Source organism: Adiantum capillus-veneris, chromosome 23 (assembly GCF_014529385.1).
Source record: "Adiantum capillus-veneris isolate H3 chromosome 23, ASM1452938v2, whole genome shotgun sequence".
Lineage (NCBI taxonomy): Eukaryota > Viridiplantae > Streptophyta > Polypodiopsida > Polypodiales > Pteridaceae > Adiantum > Adiantum capillus-veneris.
In genome coordinates, this window is record NC_140953.1 from 102,739,625 (window position 1) to 102,747,218 (window position 7,594).

At 45.7% G+C, this 7,594-nt stretch overlaps 1 pseudogene; it reads right to left on the reverse strand.

The window, feature by feature from the left end:
- Positions 1-6,384: 6,384 nt before the first annotated feature.
- Positions 6,385-6,978, reverse strand: LOC147428266 (uncharacterized; annotated as a pseudogene).
- Positions 6,979-7,594: the final 616 nt, after the last annotated feature.

Genomic DNA, 7,594 nt, shown 5'->3' on the forward strand with positions numbered 1-7,594 from the left:
GAGAGAGAGAGAGAGAGAGAGAGAGAGAGAGAGAGAGAGAGAGAGAGAGAGTGGTACGTGTGCAAGGGTAGGCGATGATTGCAGCCGTTTTGTGGGTGCGGGTTGATTGGTGGTCTATTTGAGTGCGTGTGCTCTGCGGTGCGTCAAGTTGTTTTTGATCGTGTGTGTGATAGTGTGAGTTCTGTGAGTCGAAGGTGCTCACTAAGTGGATTGGGGTGCTATGTATGGCCTGAGCTATAGAGAGGCCATTGTGTTTGTGCCGGGCGTGCTCCCCCATTCCCCCTCTCCATCTTCTGGTGCCCCGACGGAGGAGTGTGCTGATGCTCCTAGTTGATGTCGAAGTGGTGATTTTGTGATGCCAAAGGTGCGACCTTTGAAGGGCAAGTGCTGCTAGTGATGGCTTGGGCGGGATTTCCCATTTTCACTGGGGTTGAAGATGCGGAAACTTGGCTTCAAGACTACGGTTTGTTCGTGTTGGAAAGCAGTTTATCGAGAGAAGATGGTGTTGTACAGATGTTCCCGCTCCTGGTTTGTGGTAAAGCAAAGCTATGGTTCGATAGCTTGGGTGAAGAAGAAAAAGCAGACTGCGAAGGCCTGGAGGCGGCTTTTTGAAGCAGATTTGTAGCGGATGCGCAGCTAGATGAAGTAAAGCGGAAGCTAGATGGATTGAAGCAAAGCTTGGAGGGAGATTTTCAAGCGTTCGAGTGGGAGTTCGAAGCCCTTTGGGGAAAATTGATCAAGGTAACTGCTGTAAAAAATACCAGTTTTTTGAAGTTGTGTAAGTTCATGGATTGCCTGCATGAGGAAGTGCGAGATAAGGTGGAGTTAGATGGACCAATGTCGTATGAAGAGGCGGCAGCTCTAGCGAGAGGGCGCACCAAGAAGATTTTGAAGAAGCGAGAAGATAAGCGGTGTTTACAAAGTGCTGTGATGCCAAAGCAGTGTGAGGTGGTGGTAGCCGAGCCACAGGTGGTGCAAAGCGAAGTACAGGTGCGAGAAGAACCAAGGGTTCTTTGGCTACAAAGAGACAGGATGGTTCTTATGCCGAAGATGCCGGCGAGAGCGGTTCCAATTATGGAGGAAATGCAGGTGGTTCCAGAATGGACAAATATTGTACTGCCAAGTTCGAGTGTAGCTGTTGAAGCTCCATTGAAGTACGGTAAAGAGCAAGGAGTGCGGTTTGCAGATGAGGTTGAAGCGGTGAAGCTAGAGGAGGTTCCTGAGCTTGAAACCGAAGAAGAGACTAGGTCGAGTGACAGTAGCTCTATGGACGCAGATACGAGTTGGGAGACTGAGTCATCTCAATCCAGGTATGATGAGTTCGACCTCTTGCATGTGAGTGGAGAGGCAGTGAATATGTGCAAGGAGCAGCGTGAAGTGCAAGCCGAGGTTCTTAGTGAAGACTGAGTGGAGCAGTCTAGGTCTACATGTGGTGAAGAGCAGGTAAAGCTGGTGTGCAGTGCCATGCTAATGGCCATGATGATGAAGATAGTGGTGGAATATGCCATAGTGGTGCAGCAGGTGCAAAGTTGTGCCAAAAGCTGTGAAGCAGTTGTACCTATGGAGGAGGATGAGGAGGAGGTGATAGAGAATGAGTTTCTCTCTTCCTTAGCCGAGCTTGAGGATGCAGTGGTAGAAGAGCAGGTGGTTGAAGCGGACAGGCAAGCGGTGCTTATCGACCTTGAAGGGCCAATTGACGAGGAGGAGCTCAATGATGATGGAATTGAGTTCATTGCAGGTGATAAAGGCAAAGCAGAGTCAAAGTTAGAGGTGCTTCCTATGCAGTCAATGCCCTCTAGGACAGGGGATGCGGATTCCGAGGTGGTGTCCAAGCTTTGTAAGGAGGTATGTGAGTGGTGGCTGAAGGGAATGCTAATCAAGGTAGCTGTGCAGTATGCTGTTAATCAGGTACAGGATCTGCTAGACGAGGATCTAGCTTTACATGGATGGGAGCGCGGGTCAGATGTGTCATGTATGTCGCGAGTATTGATTGAGCAGGATGGTGAGCACGAAGGTGCTCTATTTGGTGTTCTTGAAGGTGCTTTGTTGCGAGTGGGCGGTTTTCCAAGGAGTGCTTGGAGTGGTAGAAGCGTGTGGATGGCAGTTTGGCTATGCAGTTGGATATGTGCCTTGGTGTGGCACTATGCAAGGTTGTTGCAGGTGGATGGAGGAGACCAATGGAAGGTGTTTGACCCACGTGGGTGATTACAAATAAATCAGGGGGTTGGGCAATCCGCATGAGCAAAGATAGCGGGTAGCAAGTGTCAGTGGTGTACATATGTTAGGTGTTTTTGCAATATACAGAGAGTTTGTTTGTGGTGTGCAGTTTTTTAGTGCAATAAGGCCATGTGTGGTTGAACATAAATGTTCAACAAGGGGGTGGGCAATGATGATGCAACTAAAGTTGGTCCAAGCTAGGAAATGGTCAATGCCAGGCCAAGACAGCAATCGAGTGCAGTGCAAAAGGCTAGGGCAGGTACCAAAGCCCTAGGCAGCCCAAGGATAGCGGAGGTGTATGTTCAAAGTGGTTTTTTAGGCCAAGGTGTGTTGCAAAGAGCCAAGCAGGCTGATGGACTGTTGTGCCCGAGATGTGGGTTTTATGTGTTAGAATGTTGTCTTCAGTGTGCTCTACAAGCCGGTCCAGGCGGCTCGTCAAACGGAGCCCTGGTGCTCTAGATATTTCCGTTTAAAGAAAGAGTGTGTAGCAGATCCCCCACGGACAGGGCAGCTGGGGATAGGTGGCCCGGGCTGATGTCAGTATACACATGTGTAGTGCTCGAGTTGTGGAGCATGCCTGTCTTCTCGGATCACAAATCGGAGCTTTGGATGGCAAGATATGGTCAGTTGAAGATTTTCCGGGGGTCGGGTCTGTGCCCACTTGGCCGCATTGGAGGATGTGCCATTTGGCAGTTTTTGGGCCTCGCCAAGGTTCTCGGTGGGAGTGTTTACCATGTGGAGCTAGCACGCATTGACTGCACATCAATCGGATATTGGGTCGGTCAGATACAACGAGACGAAGTTGGGAGCCGTGGGCAATGAACAACTGCAGATGATTTTTTAAGTTTTTAATGGCCTCGGATAGTGGGATCGCAAAGGACAAAAGCCGAGGGAAGTTTCACAGAATAGAGCCGGGGATACGCGCTTGTAACATGGCTTAACAACTCCGGAATGAGATCTGTAAGCAGAAAATAGGAGTGGGGCCAAGTGGGCACCCCAAGAGGGAGTCTCTCTCTCTCTCACACAAAGGAGTTCTTTTGCTTGCTCAAAAGCCTTAAAAGGCTAAGGCATCGCGGTGCTGCCACATGGCATCGCAGTGGTCCCACATGCGAGGAGGAGACCAAATATGGTGCGCTATATGAGGTGAGGCGTGTACCCCTCATTAGTATCACAATGTGAAGTGGAGGAGCTCCATGAGCTCGTGGGGTATGGCGATGGTGGCCCGTAGGCGCTGCGCAGGCGGCGGGTGGCCGGTTACGGCGGTTTTGGAGGTGAGGGGGCGGCGCAGTGGTGCTCGCCCATGCGGCAGTGCAGTAGTGGTGATGATGTGGCAGCCCCAATAGAAAATGGTCCCGCGAGCCCATGGGGTGCCAAATTTTAAAGAAGAAGGGAAGGAGCAATAGCGACATCGTTATTGCTCCCCCCCTCATGTAAAGAGAAGGTCCCACAGCAGTGGGCAAGGGTCAGAGTGAGAGAGTCAGATAAAAGATCTCGCCATGTGTCCGAAAGAGGCCAAACATGCTAAAATGGGTGCTCCCCCTCTATAAAGGGGTCTTTCTTATCATTTTTGAGGGCTTTTTGTCGCCTCGTGAAGCTTGGGAGCCACAGGGAAAAGAGCCACGAGTGGTTTTTGTCTGCAGAGGGCTGAGAGGGCGCCTCCCCCTATGTATTTTGTGAAGCCGATTGCGGCTATAGTGTTTTTTTTGAGCAGGGAGTGAGTTACCCCCATTGAAAACGGGCGTTTCTTGTTGTGCTATTTCCTTCCCCCCCTTCTCCTGCTCTGTTCTGTTGCATGTGATTCCGGGTGTGTGATGGCGTGTGCGCCCCCCCGATGAGTGTGTGTGCAAAGAGAGAGAGAGAGAGAGAGAGAGAGAGAGAGAGAGAGAGAGAGAGAGAGAGAGAGAGAGAGAGAGAGAGAGAGTGGTATGTGTGCAAGGGTAGGCGATGAATGCAGTCGTTTTGTGGGTGCGGGTTGATTGGTGGTCTATTTGAGTGCGTGTGCTCTGCGGTGCGTCAAGTTGTGTTTGATCGTGTGTGCGATAGTGTGAGTTCTGTGAGTCGAAGGTTCTCACTAAGTGGATTGGGGTGTTGTGTATGCCCTGAGCTATAGAGAGGCCATTGTGTTTGTGCCGGGCGTGCTTCCCCATTCCCCCTCTCGAACGTGTATTTTTAAACTAAACACCTTTGGCTCAATAATGTGATTTCTCCATTCCTTGAGTGCTCCACATGTCTAATGAACCATATTTTGACATAAAGAATGCTCCATGCGCATACAAAATATGCTTCATCAAGAAAAAATGCTTAGATCAAATGAATGTTTATGTATAGCATCAAAATTTGAACTGAACAAAGTAACCATGTAGTGTGTGATATTGCTCTCTCCCCACGCTTACACAAATGCTTTAGTGAAATTAGAAATGTGGTCTTTGAACAAATTTTGTTGCTCGCTTGTGGTTTGGGGTTTCCACATGATTTGAAGCACTAACTCAAAGTGGTGCCACACTTGCCTACGCAGATTTACAAGCACGGGATTTGAATCTTGATCGGTCGTACACTTGCAAAGCGCTTTTCATAGCTCCCATGGAGCATCCTCCTCACCCCTCTCCTTTCGCATCTCTGGTTTCTTGAAAAACCTACGTGCTTTCACACCATTCATAGATACTTTTTGTGGCACTTCATGCATATTTTCCACCTCACTGATGATAGAAACATTGCCACCATGACATCCAATCGAATTTAGAATTGCTTCAACTATTCCAATGGCTTCCACGGATCTAGAAAGTGGTTTCATTGTGAAAGCGTACTCTATGTGAAGCTTTAACAAGCGATCAAATATACGCATGAAGGCATGCAAAGTGTACATTTGTAAGTGGAAAATTGATAATGGGATGCCATGTTCTATCTTTTGTTGACCGATTGGGGACCTCCATGATAGGACACTTCAACACTAAGCACACCCATTCCCTTGCATCATCATCCATTGACCCTGTTGCCTGACTTCCCTTAACACTTTTCTTTGAAGACGTGGAGCCACGAATACTCTCCTTGTATCCTCGTACACAATATGGACAAGGAAGAAGTGATGAAGCACCTTGTTTACACCCACCCAAGTATACATTTGAGTGTTTTTAGATCACCTCCTAAGGGCCACTCAACATCAAATGTACCTACTCCATCTACTTCTAGCTTTTCTCCCTCTAGTTGTGCCTTAATAACCTCTGTGATCCACGGGATCATAGAGAAGACCCATGCCAACACCTCATGAGTCTCTTTCGGAACTTCAAAAGCTCCTAACCACCATATTTCCTTTTTCGATTATACACTAAATGATGGTTTCTGAGAATGATCACCGATAGCATCGACTTTTGCGAAAAACATTGCCTCATTCATGAGTGTCACACTCATACGTTCCAATCTCTGTCCTTTGACAATTTGACATTCATCTAGCTTAAGAATAAATATGAGCTTCTCTCCAAGTACTGAAACAACACAGGAATTGAATTGTTATACTAAATGATATTCAATACAGATAAAAAATGACATTACAATTTGTATTACCTTGTGGAGACAAAGCATAAAATTTAACCATAGCTCGTTGTAGTCGTTTCAAGTCAACAAAAATATTGTTGAATTGATGATAACCAAAAGACTTTGCCCCATTAGGAATAGTATTGCCCCCCTTTATATTACCACGCGACTTGGCACTTGTGGAAGAGTACATCATGGATCCTTCAATGTGTTTGTATTCACCAAGGGATTCCCGAACGAGATCATTGTTTGCTTTTTTTGCAAGTCGGACCCTGTGTGGAATAGGAAACAAATTCTCGGCGATGCCTTGCTCTCGTAATGCATTATTCATCAATCCATGAAGTGCATGGTATGCATTTGTGTGATCCCAATCTCATCACAAGCTCTCTGGACATCAACCTCAGACACAAGGTTAGAGATCTTTTTTAGGATCTCCTTTGTGATGGCATCTTTCATGTGTTTGGCCTTTTCGCAACCTATGATGTAAAGTATATCTTCCTTTGAGATGCATCCTAGGAGAAGATTGCAACGGTCCTCTTGTCTAAGACTTCCACACACATCTTGTATATATGTCCTATTTCAAAAGGTGAACAGAGTTACAAATTGATGGAAATTATTACAAGTGATGAGCACTGTGAATTAAAAAAAATACCTGGTTGCCGTGATCCGCTTCTTACGTGCCCCTCCATTAGAGGCAAAGTTTTCAATGGAAGAGAACTCCCTCTTACGCTCACGCATGCCAAATGGAGTGGCTTTTAGGTGCATCATTCCAATCTGTAGCTTAGTTACCTCTGTTTCTGTAGCTTTCATCTCCTCTTTAAGATCTTTGAGCTGTTTCTCTATGGAATGTAGTTGTTGTTGGAGATTTGTGGAATGAATGTGTAACACTTGACATTGTTGTCAGAACCATGCCGACGCACCTGCGTGATTGGAGTCCAATCTCTTACAATACCCAAGAAGACCACGTTCTCCTTCTCCCACATATTTGATTAAGCTTGGGAGTGTACGGAATGTCGGATGACAGCCCACGAGCGGATCTTTTGGATACAACCCTCCATCAAGCCACAAGTCAAAATTGGTTTCTCCTCGAAATCGTCGTACAAATGCCGGTTGAGATGCTTTCTCGTCATTTTTTTTTGTGGGAGAAAATTCGATCGATAGACGCAGACTGACATTAGTTGACCTAGTAGATGACGACGCAGGTGATTCATTGGTTATGTCACGAAGAGACATGGTGGAAAGTTATGATGGGGAAAAAAATAGATAAGATATGCTTTTTGGGATAAACAAACAAGTTTTGTGATAAAAAGACTTAAAAATATATTTTTTCATATGTAGATAGTTTTTCATATGTAGATATATATAGGTTCAATTTGTGAGCTCAAAGGAAGAAAATTTTTAAATTTTAAAAATTTCAATTTTTAGGTTTTATTAGATGGACGTTTTGATGATGTGACATTATCTATTTATTCTTGGAATTAATGTAGAGAGGGACCCAAGGAATTTTAGATTTGGAACTTATAAAAGCTAGATTCTTCTATAAATAAATAAATAAATATATATATATATATATATATAGGGACCTTTTTAAATCTTAAAAGATCCATTTTGAACATTTTATAAAAAAATCATTTTTTGGTGTGAATTGATGCCCGAGCTGAAAAGGGGATTTTGTCATAACTACTTACTCTCTTTGTTTGGTGATAGGTAGAGAGAGAATAGTTCTTCTCTCTACTTTTACTCCTCTCTCTCTTTTTACCCCCCTCTCTCCCCTACTTTCCCCCCCCTCTTCCTCCTACTTTACCACCCTCATTCCCTACTTTCCCCCCCTCTCGTATCTAGAGAGAAG